Here is a 22,469-nt window from a genome sequence, read left to right as displayed (position 1 = left end):
GGGAAAAGCAGGCAGGCAGGCAGGCCCAAAACCCACAGGAGTAGGGTGCCTGGGCTTGAGCCTCTCCTCCCGCGTGCGGGACCCCGGGCGGGGCTCGGACCCAACCGGCACTCCGCAGACACTGGAGGCCTGCCCCGGGGTCCCAAGGTGACTGCCCACCCCCTTGGGCTCTACCTCCTTAACGGAGCCCAGCCCTGGGAGCGACCGTCCGCTGGTGGAGGAGCTGTCGCTTCAACACTGCCCCCGTGCGTCGGTCCCAATCCGTGACACAGCCTGTGCGTCCCTCCTTGCTCCCCACCCCCACTCCCAACCGCTGTCTCTCTGGCTTCTGTCACCGCCAGGGAAGTGGCAGAGGCCCCGTGGAGCCACGGGTGGCCCGAAGGGGCCTCACTGCGGGCAAAGAGTAACCCGCTGCCCACGCCCGCGGCGTCCGGAGGAGGTGGGGAGCAGGCGGGAGGCGCGGCAGTGCTAAAGCCAGCAGGAGGGGAGAGGCTCGCCGCTGGCGCGGCCCAACAACCTGGCGCGCGCTCACCACGCAGGCCGGGCGGCTGCTCTTGGGGCGCCGGGAGCACGGTCCCAGCGTCTACAACCATACCACCCTGCACGCGCCCGATCTCGTCTGATCTCGGAAGCTAAGCAGGGTCGGGCCTGGTTAGTACTTGGATGGGAGAACCCCTGGGAATACCGGGTGCTCTAGGCTTTGGCCCGCCACTCCTTTTGCGGCCGCCATGCCCCTGGACCCTCTGCAGCCGCCAACCCCGCCACAGGACCCCTGGCCAGCCGGGCTGGGCGGGGTGGGGGTGGTGGGTAGTGGGAGGGTGGGGTCCTGGCCGCCGCCGAGACCTACAGCCTCGCAGACCCGGCCTCACGCCAGGCGCCTGGGCCAGGTCTGCCCTTCTATAGCCTCTTTTTTCCCCGCAAGCGCAAGTGGTCAACCCGCAGACCTTCGGCGCGCCCACTACCCCGCCCCCAAAGCCCAAGCTCAGGGCTGTCTGCCGGAGCAGGCCTCCAAATGGCCTCGGGCGGCTTCCTCCTGACAAGGCAGTGCGGCTCCTTGGCACCTCGGTGTCCTTGGCACAGGGGTGACCATCCCACTGCCTGCACCCGGGCCCGGAGACAGAGGGACCGGTTGTCCCAGGACAGTAAGCCGAGGGGACGCCCAGCCGCCCCAAACCACCGGAGGCCTCCGTCTCCGCCGGCAGGCACCGTGGCCCCTCCCCCAGCGCCCTTCCTTCTCCCAGGAGAGCCCTGCGCGCTCGGTTCCCACCGGCCGGCTGCTGCGGCCCCCGGCGCACAGCCATAAAAGAGGCCAACCAAAGCAGCGGAGGGAGGGAGCGCCACACCTGCACGCGCGCGGCCCTCTCCCCGTGCCTGCAGGAGAGACCACCACACGGGAAAAGCAGGCAGGCAGGCAGGCACACAACCCACAGTAGTAGGGTGCCTGGGCCTGAGCCTCTCCTCCCGCGTGCGGGACCCCGGGCGAGACTCGGACCCCACCGGCACTCCGCAGACACTGGAGGCCTGCCCCGGGGTCCCACGGTGACTGCCCACCCCCCGGGCTCTACATCCTTAACGGAGCCCAGCCCCGGGCGCGACCGTCCGCCGGTGGAGGAGCTGTCGCTTCAACACTGCCCCCGTGCATCGGTCCCATTCCGTGACACAGCCTGTGCGTCCCTCCTTGCTCCGCCCCCACTCCCAACCACTGTCTCTCTGGCTTCTGTCACCCCAGGGAAGTGGCAGAGGCCCCGTGGAGCCACGGGTGGCCCGAAGGGGCCTCACTGCAGGCAAAGAGTAACCCGCTGCCCCCGCCCGCGGCGTCCTGAGGAGGCGGGGAGCAGGCGGGAGGCGCGGCGCTGCTGGAGACGACCGGCAGGGAGAGGCTCGCCGCCGGCGCGGCTCAACAACCTGGCGCGCGCTCACCACGCAGGCCGGGCAACTGCTCTGGGGGCGCTGGGAGCTTGGTCCCAGCGTCTATGGCCATACCACCCTGCACGCGCCCGATCTCGTCTGACCTCGGTAGCTAAGCAGGGTCGGGCCTGGTTAGAACTTGGATGGGAGAACCCCTGGGAATACCGGGTGCTCTACGCTTTGGCCCGCCACTCCTTTTGCGGCCTTCATGCCCCTGGACCCTCTGCAGCCGCCAACCCCGCCACAGGACCCCTGGCCAGCCGGGCTGGGCGGGGTGGGGGTGGTGGGTAGTGGGAGGGTGGGGTCCTGGCCGCCGCCGAGACCTACAGCCTCGCAGACCCGGCCTCACGCCAGGCGCCTGGGCCAGGTCTGCCCCCCACAGCCCCTTCTATAGCATCTATTTTCCCCGCAAGCGCAAGCGGTCAACCCGCAGACCTTCGCCGCGCCCACTACCCCGCCCCCAAAGCCCAAGCCCAGGGCTGCCTGCAGGCGCAGGCCTCCAAACGGCCTGGGGCGGCTTTCTCCTGCCAAGGCAGTGCGGCTCCTTGGCACCTCGGGGTCCTTGGCACAGGGGTGACCGTCCCACTGCCTGCGCCCGGGACCGGACACAGAGGGACCGGTTGTCCCAGGACAGCAAGCCGAGTGGACGCCCAGCCGCCCCACCCCACCGGAGGACTCCGTCTCCACCGGCAGGCACCGCGGCCCCTCCCCCAGTGCCTTTCCTTCTCCCAGGTGAGCCCTGCGCGCTCGGTTCCCGCCGGTCGGCCATGGCGGCCCCCGGCGCACAGCCACAAAAGAGCCCGGCCAAAGCAGCGGAGGGTGGGAGCGCCACACCTGCACGCGCGCGGCCCTCTCCCCGGGCCTCCAGGAGAGACCACCACAGGGGAAAAGCAGGCAGGCAGGCAGGCACACAACCCACAGGAGTAGGGTGCCTGGGCCTGAGCCTCTCCTCCCGCGTGCGGGATCCTGGGCGGGGCTCAGACCCCACCGGCACTCCGCAGACACTGGAGGCCTGCCCCGGGGTCCCACGGTGACTGCCCACCCCCCCGGGCTCTACATCCTTAACGGAGCCCATCCCCGGGTGTGACCGTCCACCGGTGGAGGATCTGTCGCTTCAACACTGCCCCCATGCGTCGGTCCCATTCCGTGACACAGCCTGTGCGTCCCTCCTTGCTCCCCCCCCCCACTCCCAACCACTGTCTCTCTGGCTTCTGTCACCGCCAGGGAAGTGGCAGAAGCCCCGAGGAACCACGGGTGGCCCGAAGGGGCCTCACTGCGGGCAAAGAGTAACCCGCTGCCCACGCCCGCGGCATCCTGAGGAGGCGGGGAGCAGGCGGGAGGCGTGGTGCTGCTGGAGCCGGCCGGCGGGGAGAGGCTCGCCGCCGGCGCGGCCCAACAACCTGGCGCGCGCTCACCACGCAGGCCGGGCGGCTGCTCTTGGGGCGCCGGGAGCACGGTCCCAGCGTCTACAACCATACCACCCTGCACGCGCCAGATCTCGTCTGATCTCGGAAGCTAAGCAGGGTCGGGCCTGGTTAGTACTTGGATGGGAGAACCCCTGGGAATACCGGGTGCTCTAGGCTTTGGCCCGCCACTCCTTTTGCGGCCGCCATGACCCTGGACCCTCTGCAGCCGCCAACCCCGCCACAGGACCCCTGGCCAGCCGGGCTGGGCGGGGTGGGGGTGGTGGGTAGTGGGAGTTTGGGGTCCTGGCCGCCGCCGAGACCAACAGCCTCGCAGACCCGGCCTCACGCCAGGTGCCTGAGCCAGGTCTGCCCTTCTATAGCCTCTTTTTTCCCCCGCAAGCGCAAGCGGTCAACCCGCAGACCTTCGCCTCGCCCACTACCCAGCCCCCAAAGTCCAAGCACAGGGCTGCCTGCCGGCGCCGGCCTCCAAACTGCCTCGGGCGGCTTTCTCCTGCCAAGGCATTGCGGCTCCTTGGCCCCTCGGTGTCCTTGGCACAGGGGTGACCGTCCCACTGCCTGAACCCGGCCTGGAGACAGAGGGACTGGTTGTCCCAGGAAAGTAAGCCGAGGGGACGCCCAGCCGCCCCACCCCACCGGGAGCCTCCGTCTCCACTGGCAGGCACCGCGGCCCATCCCCCAGCGCCCTTCGTTCTCCCAGGGGAGCCCTACGCGCTCGGTTCCCGCCGGCCGGCCACGGCGGCCCCTGGCGCACAGACACAAAAGAGCCCGGCCAAAGCAGCGGAGGGAGGGTTCGCCACACCTGCACGTGCGCGGCCCTCTCCCGGGGCCTCCAGGAGAGACCACCACAGGGGAAAAGCAGGCAGGCAGGCAGGCACACAACCCACAGGAGTAGGGTGCCTGGGCTTGAGCCTCTCCTCCCGCGTGCGGGACCCCGGGCGGGGCTCGGACCCAACCGGCACTCCGCAGACACTGGAGGCCTGCCCCGGGGTCCCAAGGTGACTGCCCACCCCCTTGGGCTCTACCTCCTTAACGGAGCCCAGCCCTGGGAGCGACCGTCCGCTGGTGGAGGAGCTGTCGCTTCAACACTGCCCCCGTGCGTCGGTCCCAATCCGTGACACAGCCTGTGCGTCCCTCCTTGCTCCCCACCCCCACTCCCAACCGCTGTCTCTCTGGCTTCTGTCACCGCCAGGGAAGTGGCAGAGGCCCCGTGGAGCCACGGGTGGCCCGAAGGGGCCTCACTGCGGGCAAAGAGTAACCCGCTGCCCACGCCCGCGAAGTCCTGAGGAGGCGGGGAGCAGGCGGGAGGCGCGGCGCTGCTGGAGCCGGCTGGCAGGGAGAGGCTCGCCGCTGGCGCGGCCCAACAAACTGGCGCGGCCCAACAACCTGGCGCGCGCTCACCACGCAGGCCGGGCGGCTGCTCTTGGGGCGCCCGGAGCCCGGTCCCAGCGTCTAAGGCCATACCACCCTGCACGCGCCAGATCTCGTCTGACCTCGGAAGTTAAGCAGGGTCGGGCCTGGTTAGTACTTGGATGGGAGAACCCCTGGGAATACCGGGAGCTCTAGGCTTTGGCCCGCCACTCCTTTTGCGGCCGCCATGCCCCTGAACTCTCTGCAGCCGACAACCCCGCAACAGGACCCCTGTCCAGCCGGGCTGGGCGGGGTGGGGGGGTGGGTAGTGGGAGGATGGGGTCAGGGCCGCCGCCGAGACCTATAGCCTCGCAGTCCCGGCCTAACGCCAGGCGCCTGGGCCAGGTCTGCCCCCCACAGCCCCTTCTATAGCATCTATTTTCCCCGCAAGCGCAAGCGGTCAACCCGCAGACCTTCGCCGCGCCCACTACCCCGCCCCCAAAGCCCAAGCCCAGGGCTGCCTGCAGGCGCAGGCCTCCAAACTGCCTCGGGCGGCTTTCTCCTGCCAAAACAGTGCGGCTCCTTGGCACCTCGGTGTCCTTGGCACAGGGGTGACCGTCCCACTGCCTGCACCCGGGCCCGGAGACAGAGGGACCGGTTGTCCCAGGACAGTAAGCCGAGGGGACGCCCAGCCGCCCCAAACCACCGGAGGCCTCCGTCTCCGCCGGCAGGCACCGTGGCCCCTCCCCCAGCGCCCTTCCTTCTCCCAGGAGAGCCCTGCGCGCTCGGTTCCCGCCGGCCGGCCGCTCCGGCCCCCGGCGCACAGCCATAAAAGAGGCCAACCAAAGCAGCGGAGGGAGGGAGCGCCACACCTGCACGCGCGCGGCCCTCTCCCCGTGCCTGCAGGAGAGACCACCACACGGGAAATGCACCAGGCAGGCAGGCACAAAACCCACAGGATAGGGTGCCTGGGCTTGAGCCTCTCCTCTTGCGTGCGGGACCCCGGGCGGGGCTCAGACCCCACCGGCACTCCGCAGACACTGGAGGCCTGCCCCGGGGTCCCACGGTGACTGCCCACCCCCCGGGCTCTACATCCTTAACGGAGCCCAGCCCCCGGAGCGACCGTCTGCAGGTGGAGGAGCTGTCTCTTCAACACTGCCCCCGTGCGTCGGTCACATTCCGTGACACAGCCTGTGCGTCCCTCCTTGCTCCCCCCCACTCCCAACCGCTGTCTCTCTGGCTTCTGTCACCGCCAGGGAAGTGGCAGAGGCCCCGTGGAGCCACGGGTGGCCCGAAGGGGCCTCACTGCGGGCAAAGAGTAACCCGCTGCCCACGCCCGCGGCGTCCGGAGGAGGTGGGGAGCAGGCGGGAGGCGCGGCAGTGCTAAAGCCAGCAGGAGGGGAGAGGCTCGCCGCTGGCGCGGCCCAACAAACTGGCGCGCGCTCACCACGCAGGCCGGGCGGCTGCTCTTGGGGCGCCCGGAGCCCGGTCCCAGCGTCTAAGGCCATACTACCCTACACGCGCCAGATCTCGTCTGATCTCAGAAGCTAAGCAGGGTCGGGCCTGGTTAGTACTTGGATGGGAGAACCCTTGGGAATGCCGGGTGCTCTAGGCTTTGGCCCGCCACTCCTTTTGCGGCCGCCATGACCTTGGACCCTCTGCAGCCGCCAACCCCGCCACAGGACCCCTGGCCAGCCGGGCTGGGCGGGGTGGGGGTGGTGGGTAGTGGGAGTTTGGGGTCCTGGCCGCCGCCAAGACCTACAGCCTCGCAGACCCGGCCTCACGCCAGGCGCCTGGGCCAGGTCTGCCCTTCTATAGCCTCTTTTTTCCCCCGCAAGCGCAAGCGGTCAACCCGCAGACCTTCGCCGCGCCCACTACCCAGCCCCCAAAGTCCAAGCACAGGGCTGCCTGCCGGCGCCGGCCTCCAAACTGCCTCGGGCGGCTTTCTCCTGCCAAGGCATTGCGGCTCCTTGGCCCCTCGGTGTCCTTGGCACAGGGGTGACCGTCCCACTGCCTGAACCCGGCCTGGAGACAGAGGGACTGGTTGTCCCAGGAAAGTAAGCCGAGGGGACGCCCAGCCGCCCCACCCCACCGGAGGCCTCCGTCTCCTCCGGCAGGCACCGCGGCCCCTCCCCCAGCGCCCTTCCTTCTCCCAGGAGTGCCCAGCGCGCTCGGTTACTGCAGGCCGGCCGCGGCGGCCCCCGGCGCACAGCCACAAAAGAGCCCGGCCAAAGCAGCAGAGGGAGGGAGCGCCACACCTGCACGCGCGCGGCCCTCTCCCGGGCCTCCAGGAGAGACCACCACACGGGAAAAGCAGGCAGGCAGGCAGGCACACAACCCACAGTAGTAGGGTGCCTGGGCCTGAGCCTCTCCTCCCGCGTGCGGGACCCCGGGCGAGACTCGGACCCCACCGGCACTCCGCAGACACTGGAGGCCTGCCCCGGGGTCCCACGGTGACTGCCCACCCCCCGGGCTCTACATCCTTAACGGAGCCCAGCCCCGGGCGCGACCGTCCGCCAGTGGAGGAGCTGTCGCTTCAACACTGCCCCCGTGCGTCGGTCCCATTCCGTGACACAGCCTGTGCGTCCCTCCTTGCTCCGCCCCCACTCCCAACCACTGTCTCTCTGGCTTCTGTCACCCCAGGGAAGTGGCAGAGGCCCCGTGGAGCCACGGGTGGCCCGAAGGGGCCTCACTGCGGGCAAAGAGTAACCCGCTGCCCCCGCCCGCGGCGTCCTGAGGAGGCGGGGAGCAGGCGGGAGGCGCGGCGCTGCTGGAGACGACCGGCAGGGAGAGGCTCGCCACCGGCGCGGCTCAACAACCTGGCGCGCGCTCACCACGCAGGCCGGGCAACTGCTCTGGGGGCGCTGGGAGCTTGGTCCCAGCGTCTATGGCCATACCACCCTGCACGCGCCAGATCTCGTCTGACCTCGGTAGCTAAGCAGGATCGGGCCTGGTTAGAACTTGGATGGGAGAACCCCTGGGAATACCGGGTGCTCTACGCTTTGGCCCGCCACTCCTTTTGCGGCCGCCATGCCCCTGGACCCTCTGCAGCCGCCAACCCCGCCACAGGACCCCTGGCCAGCCGGGCTGGGCGGGGTGGGGGTGGTGGGTAGTGGGAGGGTGGGTTCCTGGCCGCCACCGAGACCTACAGCCTCGCAGACCCGGCCTCACGCCAGGCGCCTGGAACAGGTCTGCCCCCCACAGCCCCTTCTATAGCCTCTTTTTTTTCCGCAAGCGCAAGCAGTCAACCCGCAGACATTCGCCGTGCCACTACCCCGCCCCCAAAGCCCAAGTCCAGGGCTGCCTGCCGGCGCAGGCCTCCAAACGGCCTCGGGCGGCTTTCTCCTGCCAAGGCAGTGTGGCTCCTTGGCACCTCGGGGTCCTTGGCACAGGGGTGACCGTCCCACTGCCTGCACCCGGGACCGGACACAGAGGGACTGGTTGTCCCAGGACAGCAAGCCGAGTGGACGCCCAGCCGCCCCACGCCACCGGAAGCCTCCGTCTCCACCGGCAGGCACCGCGGCCCCTCCCCCAGCGCCCTTCCTTCTCCCAGGTGAGCCCTGCGCGCTCGGTTTCCGCCGGTCGGCCATGGCGGCCCCCGGCGCACAGCCACAAAAGAGCCCGGCCAAAGCAGCGGAGGGAGGGAGCGCCACACCTGCACGCGCGCGGCCCTCTCCCCGGGCCTCCAGGAGAGACCACCACAGGGGAAAAGCAGGCAGGCAGGCAGGCACACAACCCACAGGAGTAGGGTGCCTGGGCCTGAGCCTCTCCTCCCGCGTGCGGGATCCTGGGCGGGGCTCAGACCCCACCGGCACTCCGCAGACACTGGAGGCCTGCCCCGGGGTCCCACGGTGACTGCCCACCCCCCCGGGCTCTACATCCTTAACGGAGCCCATCCCCGGGTGTGACCGTCCACCGGTGGAGGATCTGTCGCTTCAACACTGCCCCCATGCGTCGGTCCCATTCCGTGACACAGCCTGTGCGTCCCTCCTTGCTCCCCCCCCCACTCCCAACCACTGTCTCTCTGGCTTCTGTCACCGCCAGGGAAGTGGCAGAAGCCCCGAGGAACCACGGGTGGCCCGAAGGGGCCTCACTGCGGGCAAAGAGTAACCCGCTGCCCACGTCCGCGGCATCCTGAGGAGGCGGGGAGCAGGCGGGAGGCGTGCTGCTGCTGGAGCCGGCCGGCGGGGAGCGGCTCGCAGCCGGCGCGGCCCAACAACCTGGCGCGCGCTCACCACGCAGGCCGGGCGGCTGCTCTTGGGGCGCCGGGAGCACGGTCCCAGCGTCTACAACCATACCACCCTGCACGCGCCCGATCTCGTCTGATCTCGGAAGCTAAGCAGGGTCGGGCCTGGTTAGTACTTGGATGGGAGAACCCCTGGGAATACCGGGTGCTCTAGGCTTTGGCCCGCCACTCCTTTTGCGGCCGCCATGCCCCTGAACTCTCTGCAGCCGACAACCCCGCAACAGGACCCCTGTCCAGCCGGGCTGGGCGGGGTGGGGGGGTGGGTAGTGGGAGGATGGGGTCAGGGCCGCCGCCGAGACCTATAGCCTCGCAGTCCCGGCCTAACGCCAGGCGCCTGGGCCAGGTCTGCCCCCCACAGCCCCTTCTATAGCATCTATTTTCCCCGCAAGCGCAAGCGGTCAACCCGCAGACCTTCGCCGCGCCCACTACCCCGCCCCCAAAGCCCAAGCCCAGGGCTGCCTGCAGGCGCAGGCCTCCAAACGGCCTCGGGCGGCTTTCTCCTGCCAAAACAGTGCGGCTCCTTGGCACCTCGGTGTCCTTGGCACAGGGGTGACCGTCCCACTGCCTGCACCCGGCCTGGAGACAGAGGGACTGGTTGTCCCAGGACAGTAAGCCAAGGGGACACCCAGCCGCCCCACCCCACCGGAGGCCTCCGTCTCCGCTGGCAGGCACCGCAGCCCCTCCCCCAGCGCCCTTCCTTCTCCCAGGAGTGCCCAGCGCGCTCGGTTACTGCAGGCCGGCCGCGGGGCCCCCGGCGCACAGCCACAAAAGAGCCCGGCCAAAGCAGCAGAGGGAGGGAGCGCCACACCTGCACGCGCGCGGCCCTCTCCCGGGCCTCCAGGAGAGACCACCACACGGGAAAAGCAGGCAGGCAGGCAGGCACACAACCCACAGGAGTAGGGTGCCTGGGCTTGAGCCTCTCCTCCCGCGTGCGGGACCCCGGGCGGGGCTCAGACCCCACCGGCACTTCGCAGACACTGGAGGCCTGCCCCGGGGTCCCACGGTGACTGCCCACCCCCCGGGCTCTACATCCTTAATGGAGCCCAGCCCTGGGAGCGACCGTCCACTGGTGGAGGAGCTGTCGCTTCAACACTGCCCCCGTGCGTCGGTCCCAATCCGTGACACAGCCTGTGCGTCCCTCCTTGCTCCCCCCCCCCCACTCCCAACCGCTGTCTCTCTGGCTTCTGTCACCGCCAGGGAAGTGGCAGAGGCCCCGTGGAGCCACGGGTTGCCCGAAGGGGCCTCACTGCGGGCAAAGAGTAACCCGCTGCCCACGCCTGCGGCGTCCGGAGGAGGCGGAGAGCAGGCGGGAGGCGCGGCGGTGCTAAAGCCGGCAGGAGGGGAGAGGCTCGCCGCTGGCGCGGCCCAACAAACTGGCGCGGCCCAACAACCTGGCGCGCGCTCACCACGCAGGCCGGGAGGCTGCTCTTGGGGCGCCCGGAGCCCGGTCCCAGCGTCTAAGGCCATACCACCCTGCACGCGCCAGATCTCGTCTGACCTCGGAAGTTAAGCAGGGTCGGGCCTGGTTAGTACTTGGATGGAAGACCCCCTGGGAATACCGGGTGCTCTAGGCTTTGGCCCGCCACTCCTTTTGCGGCCGCCATGCCCCTGGACCCTCTGCAGCCGCCAACACCGCCACAGGACCCCTGGCCAGCCGGGCTGGGCGGGGTGGGGGTGGTGGGTAGTGGGTGGGTCGGGTCCTGGCCGCCGCCGAGACCTACAGCATCGCAAACCCGGCCTCACGCCAGGTGCCTGATCCAGGTGTGCCCTTCTATAGCCTCTTTTTTCCCCGCAAGCGCAAGCGGTCAACCCGCAGACCTTCGCCGCGCCCACTACCCCGCCCCCAAAGTCCAAGCCCAGGGCTGCCTGCCAGCGCCGGCCTCCAAACTAGCTCGGGCGGCATTCTCCTGCCATGGCATTGCGGCTCCTTGGCCCCTCGGTGTCCTTGGCACAGGGGTGACCGTCCCACTGCCTGCACCCGGGCCCGGAGACAGAGGGACCGGTTGTCCCAGGACAGTAAGCCGAGGGGATGCCCAGCCGCCCCACCCCACCGGAGGCCTCCGTCTCCGCCGGCAGGCACCGCGGCCCCTCCCCCAGCGCCCTTCCTTCTCCCAGGAGAGCCCTGCGCGCTCGGTTCCCGCCGGCCGGCCGCTGCGGCCCCCGGCGCACAGCCATAAAAGAGGCCAACCAAAGCAGCGGAGGGAGGGAGCGCCACACCTGCACGCGCGCGGCCCTCTCCCCGTGCCTGCAGGAGAGACCACCACACGGGAAATCACCAGGCAGGCAGGCACAAAACCCACAGGATAGGGTGCCTGGGCTTGAGCCTCTCCTCTTGCGTGCGGGACCCCAGGCGGGGCTCAGACCCCACCGGCACTCCGCAGACACTGGAGGCCTGCCCCGGGGTCCCACGGTGACTGCCCACCCCCCGGGCTCTACATCCTTAACGGAGCCCAGCCCCGGGCGCGACCGTCCGCCAGTGGAGGAGCTGTCGCTTCAACACTGCCCCCGTGCGTCGGTCCCATTCCGTGACACAGCCTGTGCGTCCCTCCTTGCTCCGCCCCCACTCCCAACCACTGTCTCTCTGGCTTCTGTCACCCCAGGGAAGTGGCAGAGGCCCCGTGGAGCCACGGGTGGCCCGAAGGGGCCTCACTGCGGGCAAAGAGTAACCCGCTGCCCCCGCCCGCGGCGTCCTGAGGAGGCGGGGAGCAGGCGGGAGGCGCGGCGCTGCTGGAGACGACCGGCAGGGAGAGGCTCGCCGCCGGCGTGGCTCAACAACCTGGCGCACGCTCACCAAGCAGGCCGGGCAACTGCTCTGGGGGCGCTGGGAGCTTTGTCCCAGCGTCTATGGCCATACCACCCTGCACGCGCCAGATCTCGTCTGACCTCGGTAGCTAAGCAGGGTCGGGCCTGGTTAGAACTTGGATGGGAGAACCCCTGGGAATACCGGGTGCTCTAGGCTTTGGCCCGCCACTCCTTTTGCGGCCGCCATGCCCCTGGACCCTCTGCAGCCGCCAACCCCGCCACAGGACCCATGGCCAGCCGGGCTGGGCGGGGTGGGGGTGGTGGGTAGTGGGAGGGTGGGTTCCTGGCCGCCACCGAGACCTACAGCCTCGCAGACCCGGCCTCACGCCAGGCGCCTGGAACAGGTCTGCCCCCCACAGCCCCTTCTATAGCCTCTTTTTTTTCCGGAAGCGCAAGCGGTCAACCCGCAGACATTCGCCGTGCCACTACCCCGCCCCCAAAGCCCAAGTCCAGGGCTGCCTGCCGGCGCAGGCCTCCAAACGGCCTCGGGCGGCTTTCTCCTGCCAAGGCAGTGCGGCTCCTTGGCACCTCGGGGTCCTTGGCACAGGGGTGACCGTCCCACTGCCTGCACCCGGGACCGGACACAGAGGGACTGGTTGTCCCAGGACAGCAAGCCGAGTGGACGCCCAGCCGCCCCACCCCACCGGAAGCCTCCGTCTCCACCGGCAGGCACCGCGGCCCCTCCCCCAGCGCCCTTCCTTCTCCCAGGTGAGCCCTGCGCGCTGGGTTCCCGCCGGTCGGCCATGGCGGCCCCTGGCGCACAGCCACAAAAGAGCCCGGCCAAAGCAGCGGAGGGAGGGAGCGCCACACCTGCACGCGCGCGGCCCTCTCCCCGGGCCTCCAGGAGAGACCACCACAGGGGAAAAGCAGGCAGGCAGGCAGGCAGGCACACAACCCACAAAAGTAGGGTGCCTGGGCCTGAGCCTCTCCTCCCGCGTGCGGGACCCCGGGCGGGGCTCAGACCCCACCGGCACTCCGCAGACACTGGAGGCCTGCCCCGGGGTCCCACGGTGACTGCCCACCCCCCCGGGCTCTACATCCTTAACGGAGCCCATCCCCGGGTGTGACCGTCCACCGGTGGAGGATCTGTCGCTTCAACACTGCCCCCATGCGTCGGTCCCATTCCGTGACACAGCCTGTGCGTCCCTCCTTGCTCCCCCCCCCACTCCCAACCACTGTCTCTCTGGCTTCTGTCACCGCCAGGGAAGTGGCAGAAGCCCCGAGGAACCACGGGTGGCCCGAAGGGGCCTCACTGCGGGCAAAGAGTAACCCGCTGCCCACGCCCGCGGCATCCTGAGGAGGCGGGGAGCAGGCGGGAGGGCGGCGCTGCTGGAGCCGGCCGGCGGGGAGCGGCTCGCAGCCGGCGCGGCCCAACAACCTGGCGCGCGCTCACCACGCAGGCCGGGCGGCTGCTCTTGGGGCGCCGGGAGCCCGGTCCCAGCGTCTATGGCCATACCACCCTGCACGCGCCCGATCTCGTCTGATCTCGGAAGCTAAGCAGGGTCGGGCCTGGTTAGTACTTGGATGGGAGAACCCCTGGGAATACCGGGTGCTCTACGCTTTGGCCCGCCACTCCTTTTGCGGCCGCCATGCCCCTGGACCCTCTGCAGCCGCCAACCCCGCCACAGGACCCCTGGCCAGCCGGGCTGGGCGGGGTGGGGGTGGTGGGTAGTGGGAGTTTGGGGTCCTGGCCGCCGCCGAGACCTACAGCCTCGCAGACCCGGCCTCACGCCAGGCGCCTGGGCCAGGTCTGCCCTTCTATAGCCTCTTTTTTCCCCGCAAGCGCAAGTGGTCAACCCGCAGACCTTCGCCGCGCCCACTACCCCGCCCCCAAAGCCCAAGCTCAGGGCTGTCTGCCGGAGCAGGCCTCCAAATGGCCTCGGGCGGCTTCCTCCTGACAAGGCAGTGCGGCTCCTTGGCACCTCGGTGTCCTTGGCACAGGGGTGACCGTCCCACTGCCTGCACCCGGGCCCGGAGACAGAGGGACCGGTTGTCCCAGGACAGTAAGCCGAGGGGACGCCCAGCCGCCCCAAACCACCGGAGGCCTCCGTCTCCGCCGGCAGGCACCGTGGCCCCTCCCCCAGCGCCCTTCCTTCTCCCAGGAGAGCCCTGCGCGCTCGGTTCCCGCCGGCCGGCCGCTGCAGCCCCCGGCGCACAGCCATAAAAGAGGCCAACCAAAGCAGCGGAGGGAGGGAGCGCCATCCCTGCACGCGCGCGGCCCTCTCCCCGTGCCTGCAGGAGAGACCACCACACGGGAAATGCACCAGGCAGGCAGGCACAAAACCCACAGGATAGGGTGCCTGGGCTTGAGCCTCTCCTCTTGCGTGCGGGACCCCGGGCGGGGCTCAGACCCCACCGGCACTCCGCAGACACTGGAGGCCTGCCCCGGGGTCCCACGGTGACTGCCCACCCCCCCGGGCTCTACATCCTTAACGGAGCCCAGCCCCCGGAGCGACCGTCTGCAGGTGGAGGAGCTGTCTCTTCAACACTGCCCCCGTGCGTCGGTCACATTCCGTGACACAGCCTGTGCGTCCCTCCTTGCTCCCCCCCACTCCCAACCGCTGTCTCTCTGGCTTCTGTCACCGCCAGGGAAGTGGCAGAGGCCCCGTGGAGCCACGGGTGGCCCGAAGGGGCCTCACTGCGGGCAAAGAGTAACCCGCTGCCCACGCCCGCGGCGTCCGGAGGAGGTGGGGAGCAGGCGGGAGGCGCGGCAGTGCTAAAGCCAGCAGGAGGGGAGAGGCTCGCCGCTGGCGCGGCCCAACAAACTGGCGCGGCCCAACAAACTGGCGCGCGCTCACCACGCAGGCCGGGCGGCTGCTCTTGGGGCGCCCGGAGCCCGGTCCCAGCGTCTAAGGCCATACCACCCTACACGCGCCAGATCTCGTCTGATCTCAGAAGCTAAGCAGGGTCGGGCCTGGTTAGTACTTGGATGGGAGAACCCTTGGGAATGCCGGGTGCTCTAGGCTTTGGCCCGCCACTCCTTTTGCGGCCGCCATGACCCTGGACCCTCTGCAGCCGCCAACCCCGCCACAGGACCCCTGGCCAGCCGGGCTGGGCGGGGTGGGGGTGGTGGGTAGTGGGAGTTTGGGGTCCTGGCCGCCGCCAAGACCTACAGCCTCGCAGACCCGGCCTCACGCCAGGTGCCTGAGCCAGGTCTGCCCTTCTATAGCCTCTTTTTTCCCCCGCAAGCGCAAGCGGTCAACCCGCAGACCTTCGCCGCGCCCACTACCCAGCCCCCAAAGTCCAAGCACAGGGCTGCCTGCCGGCGCCGGCCTCCAAACTGCCTCGGGCGGCTTTCTCCTGCCAAGGCATTGCGGCTCCTTGGCCCCTCGGTGTCCTTGGCACAGGGGTGACCGTCCCACTGCCTGAACCCGGCCTGGAGACAGAGGGACTGGTTGTCCCAGGAAAGTAAGCCGAGGGGACGCCCAGCCGCCCCACCCCACCGGGAGCCTCCGTCTCCACTGGCAGGCACCGCGGCCCATCCCCCAGCGCCCTTCGTTCTCCCAGGGGAGCCCTACGCGCTCGGTTCCCGCCGGCCGGCCACGGCGGCCCCTGGCGCACAGACACAAAAGAGCCCGGCCAAAGCAGCGGAGGGAGGGATCGCCACACCTGCACGTGCGCGGCTCTCTCCCGGAGCCTCCAGGAAAGACCACCACAGGGGAAAAGCAGGCAGGCAGGCAGGTACACAACCCACAGGAGTAGGGTGCCTGGGCTTGAGCCTCTCCTCCCGTGTGCGGGACCCCGGGCGGGGCTCGGACCCAACCGGCACTCCGCAGACACTGGAGGCCTGCCCCGGGGTCCCAAGGTGACTGCCCACCCCCTTGGGCTCTACCTCCTTAACGGAGCCCAGCCCTGGGAGCGACCGTCCGCTGGTGGAGGAGCTGTCGCTTCAACACTGCCCCCGTGCGTCGGTCCCAATCCGTGACACAGCCTGTGCGTCCCTCCTTGCTCCCCACCCCCACTCCCAACCGCTGTCTCTCTGGCTTCTGTCACCGCCAGGGAAGTGGCAGAGGCCCCGTGGAGCCACGGGTGGCCCGAAGGGGCCTCACTGCGGGCAAAGAGTAACCCGCTGCCCACGCCCGCGGCGTCCGGAGGAGGCGGGGAGCAGGCGGGAGGCGCGGCGGTGCTAAAGCCGGCAGGAGGGGAGAGGCTCGCCGCTGGCGCGGCCCAACAAACTGGCGCGGCCCAACAACCTGGCGCGCGCTCACCACGCAGGCCGGGCGGCTGCTCTTGGGGCGCCCGGAGCCCGGTCCCAGCGTCTAAGGCCATACCACCCTGCACGCGCCAGATCTCGTCTGACCTCGGAAGTTAAGCAGGGTCGGGCCTGGTTAGTACTTGGATGGGAGAACCCCTGGGAATACCGGGAGCTCTAGGCTTTGGCCCGCCACTCCTTTTGCGGCCGCCATGCCCCTGAACTCTCTGCAGCCGACAACCCCGCAACAGGACCCCTGTCCAGCCGGGCTGGGCGGGGTGGGGGAGTGGGTAGTGGGAGGATGGGGTCAGGGCCGCCGCCGAGACCTATAGCCTCGCAGTCCCGGCCTAACGCCAGGCGCCTGGGCCAGGTCTGCCCCCCACAGCCCCTTCTATAGCATCTATTTTCCCCGCAAGCGCAAGCGGTCAACCCGCAGACCTTCGCCGCGCCCACTACCCCGCCCCCAAAGCCCAAGCCCAGGGCTGCCTGCAGGCGCAGGCCTCCAAACGGCCTCGGGCGGCTTTCTCCTGCCAAAACAGTGCGGCTCCTTGGCACCTCGGTGTCCTTGGCACAGGGGTGACCGTCCCACTGCCTGCACCCGGCCTGGAGACAGAGGGACTGGTTGTCCCAGGACAGTAAGCCAAGGGGACACCCAGCCGCCCCACCCCACCGGAGGCCTCCGTCTCCGCTGGCAGGCACCGCAGCCCCTCCCCCAGCGCCCTTCCTTCTCCCAGGAGTGCCCAGCGCGCTCGGTTACTGCAGGCCGGCCGCGGCGGCCCCCGGCGCACAGCCACAAAAGAGCCCGGCCAAAGCAGCAGAGGGAGGGAGCGCCACACCTGCACGCGCGCGGCCCTCTCCCGGGCCTCCAGGAGAGACCACCACACGGGAAAAGCAGGCAGGCAGGCAGGCACACAACCCACAGTAGTAGGGTGCCTGGGCCAGAGCCTCTCCTCCCGCGTGCGGGACCCCGGGCGAGACTCGGACCCCACCGGCACTCCGCAGACACTGGAGGCCTGCCCCGGGGTCCCACGGTGACTGCCCACCCCCCGGGCTCTACATCCTTAACGGAGCCCAGCCCCGGGCGCGACCGTCCGCCGGTGGAGGAGCTGTCGCTTCAACACTGCCCCCGTGCGTCGGTCCCATTCCGTGACACAGCCTGTGCGTCCCTCCTTGCTCCGCCCCCACTCCCAACCACTGTCTCTCTGGCTTCTGTCACCCCAGGGAAGTGGCAGAGGCCCCGTGGAGCCACGGGTGGCCCGAAGGGGCCTCACTGCAGGCAAAGAGTAACCCGCTGCCCCCGCCCGCGGCGTCCTGAGGAGGCGGGGAGCAGGCGGGAGGCGCGGCGCTGCTGGAGACGACCGGCAGGGAGAGGCTCGCCGCCGGCGCGGCTCAACAACCTGGCGCGCGCTCACCACGCAGGCCGGGCAACTGCTCTGGGGGCGCTGGGAGCTTGGTCCCAGCGTCTATGGCCATACCACCCTGCACGCGCCCGATCTCGTCTGACCTCGGTAGCTAAGCAGGGTCGGGCCTGGTTAGAACTTGGATGGGAGAACCCCTGGGAATACCGGGTGCTCTACGCTTTGGCCCGCCACTCCTTTTGCGGCCTTCATGCCCCTGGACCCTCTGCAGCCGCCAACCCCGCCACAGGACCCCTGGCCAGCCGGGCTGGGCGGGGTGGGGGTGGTGGGTAGTGGGAGGGTGGGGTCCTGGCCGCCGCCGAGACCTACAGCCTCGCAGACCCGGCCTCACGCCAGGCGCCTGGGCCAGGTCTGCCCTTCTATAGCCTCTTTTTTCCCCGCAAGCGCAAGTGGTCAACCCGCAGACCTTCGGCGCGCCCACTACCCCGCCCCCAAAGCCCAAGCTCAGGGCTGTCTGCCGGAGCAGGCCTCCAAATGGCCTCGGGCGGCTTCCTCCTGACAAGGCAGTGCGGCTCCTTGGCACCTCGGTGTCCTTGGCACAGGGGTGACCGTCCCACTGCCTGCACCCGGGCCCGGAGACAGAGGGACCGGTTGTCCCAGGACAGTAAGCCGAGGGGACGCCCAGCCGCCCCAAACCACCGGAGGCCTCCGTCTCCGCCGGCAGGCACCGTGGCCCCTCCCCCAGCGCCCTTCCTTCTCCCAGGAGAGCCCTGCGCGCTCGGTTCCCGCCGGCCGGCCGCTGCGGCCCCCGGCGCACAGCCATAAAAGAGGCCAACCAAAGCAGCGGAGGGAGGGAGCGCCACACCTGCACGCGCGCGGCCCTCTCCCCGTGCCTGCAGGAGAGACCACCACACGGGAAATGCACCAGGCAGGCAGGCACAAAACCCACAGGATAGGGTGCCTGGGCTTGAGCCTCTCCTCTTGCGTGCGGGACCCCGGGCGGGGCTCAGACCCCACCGGCACTCCGCAGACACTGGAGGCCTGCCCCGGGGTCCCACGGTGACTGCCCACCCCCCCGGGCTCTACATCCTTAACGGAGCCCAGCCCCCGGAGCGACCGTCTGCAGGTGGAGGAGCTGTCTCTTCAACACTGCCCCCGTGCGTCGGTCACATTCCGTGACACAGCCTGTGCGTCCCTCCTTGCTCCCCCCCACTCCCAACCGCTGTCTCTCTGGCTTCTGTCACCGCCAGGGAAGTGGCAGAGGCCCCGTGGAGCCACGGGTGGCCCGAAGGGGCCTCACTGCGGGCAAAGAGTAACCCGCTGCCCACGCCCGCGGCGTCCGGAGGAGGTGGGGAGCAGGCGGGAGGCGCGGCAGTGCTAAAGCCAGCAGGAGGGGAGAGGCTCGCCGCTGGCGCGGCCCAACAAACTGGCGCGGCCCAACAACCTGGCGCGCGCTCACCACGCAGGCCGGGCGGCTGCTCTTGGGGCGCCCGGAGCCCGGTCCCAGCGTCTAAGGCCATACCACCCTACACGCGCCAGATCTCGTCTGATCTCAGAAGCTAAGCAGGGTCGGGCCTGGTTAGTACTTGGATGGGAGAACCCTTGGGAATGCCGGGTGCTCTAGGCTTTGGCCCGCCACTCCTTTTGCGGCCGCCATGACCCTGGACCCTCTGCAGCCGCCAACCCCGCCACAGGACCCCTGGCCAGCCGGGCTGGGCGGGGTGGGGGTGGTGGGTAGTGGGAGTTTGGGGTCCTGGCCGCCGCCAAGACCTACAGCCTCGCAGACCCGGCCTCACGCCAGGCGCCTGGGCCAGGTCTGCCCTTCTATAGACTCTTTTTTCCCCCGCAAGCGCAAGCGGTCAACCCGCAGACCTTCGCCGCGCCCACTACCCAGCCCCCAAAGTCCAAGCACAGGGCTGCCTGCCGGCGCCGGCCTCCAAACTGCCTCGGGCGGCTTTCTCCTGCCAAGGCATTGCGGCTCCTTGGCCCCTCGGTGTCCTTGGCACAGGGGTGACCGTCCCACTGCCTGAACCCGGCCTGGAGACAGAGGGACTGGTTGTCCCAGGAAAGTAAGCCGAGGGGACGCCCAGCCGCCCCACCCCACCGGGAGCCTCCGTCTCCACTGGCAGGCACCGCGGCCCATCCCCCAGCGCCCTTCGTTCTCCCAGGGGAGCCCTACGCGCTCGGTTCCCGCCGGCCGGCCACGGCAGCCCCTGGCGCACAGACACAAAAGAGCCCGGCCAAAGCAGCGGAGGGAGAGATCGCCACACCTGCATGTGCGCGGCCCTCTCCCGGGGCCTCCAGGAGAGACCACCACAGGGGAAAAGCAGGCAGGCAGGCAGGCCCAAAACCCACAGGAGTAGGGTGCCTGGGCTTGAGCCTCTCCTCCCGCGTGCGGGACCCCGGGCGGGGCTCGGACCCAACCGGCACTCCGCAGACACTGGAGGCCTGCCCCGGGGTCCCAAGGTGACTGCCCACCCCCTTGGGCTCTACCTCCTTAACGGAGCCCAGCCCTGGGAGCGACCGTCCGCTGGTGGAGGAGCTGTCGCTTCAACACTGCCCCCGTGCGTCGGTCCCAATCCGTGACACAGCCTGTGCGTCCCTCCTTGCTCCCCACCCCCACTCCCAACCGCTGTCTCTCTGGCTTCTGTCACCGCCAGGGAAGTGGCAGAGGCCCCGTGGAGCCACGGGTGGCCCGAAGGGGCCTCACTGCGGGCAAAGAGTAACCCGCTGCCCACGCCCGCGGCGTCCGGAGGAGGTGGGGAGCAGGCGGGAGGCGCGGCAGTGCTAAAGCCAGCAGGAGGGGAGAGGCTCGCCGCTGGCGCGGCCCAACAACCTGGCGCGCGCTCACCACGCAGGCCGGGCGGCTGCTCTTGGGGCGCCGGGAGCACGGTCCCAGCGTCTACAACCATACCACCCTGCACGCGCCCGATCTCGTCTGATCTCGGAAGCTAAGCAGGGTCGGGCCTGGTTAGTACTTGGATGGGAGAACCCCTGGGAATACCGGGTGCTCTAGGCTTTGGCCCGCCACTCCTTTTGCGGCCGCCATGCCCCTGGACCCTCTGCAGCCGCCAACCCCGCCACAGGACCCCTGGCCAGCCGGGCTGGGCGGGGTGGGGGTGGTGGGTAGTGGGAGGGTGGGGTCCTGGCCGCCGCCGAGACCTACAGCCTCGCAGACCCGGCCTCACGCCAGGCGCCTGGGCCAGGTCTGCCCTTCTATAGCCTCTTTTTTCCCCGCAAGCGCAAGTGGTCAACCCGCAGACCTTCGGCGCGCCCACTACCCCGCCCCCAAAGCCCAAGCTCAGGGCTGTCTGCCGGAGCAGGCCTCCAAATGGCCTCGGGCGGCTTCCTCCTGACAAGGCAGTGCGGCTCCTTGGCACCTCGGTGTCCTTGGCACAGGGGTGACCATCCCACTGCCTGCACCCGGGCCCGGAGACAGAGGGACCGGTTGTCCCAGGACAGTAAGCCGAGGGGACGCCCAGCCGCCCCAAACCACCGGAGGCCTCCGTCTCCGCCGGCAGGCACCGTGGCCCCTCCCCCAGCGCCCTTCCTTCTCCCAGGAGAGCCCTGCGCGCTCGGTTCCCACCGGCCGGCCGCTGCGGCCCCCGGCGCACAGCCATAAAAGAGGCCAACCAAAGCAGCGGAGGGAGGGAGCGCCACACCTGCACGCGCGCGGCCCTCTCCCCGTGCCTGCAGGAGAGACCACCACACGGGAAAAGCAGGCAGGCAGGCAGGCACACAACCCACAGTAGTAGGGTGCCTGGGCCTGAGCCTCTCCTCCCGCGTGCGGGACCCCGGGCGAGACTTGGACCCCACCGGCACTCCGCAGACACTGGAGGCCTGCCCCGGGGTCCCACGGTGACTGCCCACCCCCCGGGCTCTACATCCTTAACGGAGCCCAGCCCCGGGCGCGACCGTCCGCCGGTGGAGGAGCTGTCGCTTCAACACTGCCCCCGTGCGTCGGTCCCATTCCGTGACACAGCCTGTGCGTCCCTCCTTGCTCCGCCCCCACTCCCAACCACTGTCTCTCTGGCTTCTGTCACCCCAGGGAAGTGGCAGAGGCCCCGTGGAGCCACGGGTGGCCCGAAGGGGCCTCACTGCAGGCAAAGAGTAACCCGCTGCCCCCGCCCGCGGCGTCCTGAGGAGGCGGGGAGCAGGCGGGAGGCGCGGCGCTGCTGGAGACGACCGGCAGGGAGAGGCTCGCCGCCGGCGCGGCTCAACAACCTGGCGCGCGCTCACCACGCAGGCCGGGCAACTGCTCTGGGGGCGCTGGGAGCTTGGTCCCAGCGTCTATGGCCATACCACCCTGCACGCGCCCGATCTCGTCTGACCTCGGTAGCTAAGCAGGGTCGGGCCTGGTTAGAACTTGGATGGGAGAACCCCTGGGAATACCGGGTGCTCTACGCTTTGGCCCGCCACTCCTTTTGCGGCCTTCATGCCCCTGGACCCTCTGCAGCCGCCAACCCCGCCACAGGACCCCTGGCCAGCCGGGCTGGGCGGGGTGGGGGTGGTGGGTAGTGGGAGGGTGGGGTCCTGGCCGCCGCCGAGACCTACAGCCTCGCAGACCCGGCCTCACGCCAGGCGCCTGGGCCAGGTCTGCCCCCCACAGCCCCTTCTATAGCATCTATTTTCCCCGCAAGCGCAAGCGGTCAACCCGCAGACCTTCGCCGCGCCCACTACCCCGCCCCCAAAGCCCAAGCCCAGGGCTGCCTGCAGGCGCAGGCCTCCAAACGGCCTGGGGCGGCTTTCTCCTGCCAAGGCAGTGCGGCTCCTTGGCACCTCGGGGTCCTTGGCACAGGGGTGACCGTCCCACTGCCTGCGCCCGGGACCGGACACAGAGGGACCGGTTGTCCCAGGACAGCAAGCCGAGTGGACGCCCAGCCGCCCCACCCCACCGGAGGACTCCGTCTCCACCGGCAGGCACCGCGGCCCCTCCCCCAGTGCCTTTCCTTCTCCCAGGTGAGCCCTGCGCGCTCGGTTCCCGCCGGTCGGCCATGGCGGCCCCCGGCGCACAGCCACAAAAGAGCCCGGCCAAAGCAGCGGAGGGAGGGAGCGCCACACCTGCACGCGCGCGGCCCTCTCCCCGGGCCTCCAGGAGAGACCACCACAGGGGAAAAGCAGGCAGGCAGGCAGGCACACAACCCACAGGAGTAGGGTGCCTGGGCCTGAGCCTCTCCTCCCGCGTGCGG

The sequence above is a fragment of the Rhinolophus hipposideros genome (genome assembly GCF_964194185.1).
Source record: "Rhinolophus hipposideros genome assembly, chromosome: 7".
Lineage (NCBI taxonomy): Eukaryota > Metazoa > Chordata > Mammalia > Chiroptera > Rhinolophidae > Rhinolophus > Rhinolophus hipposideros.
The sequence above is the reverse complement of the archived record's forward strand: the minus strand, read 5'-3'. Positions refer to the sequence as shown.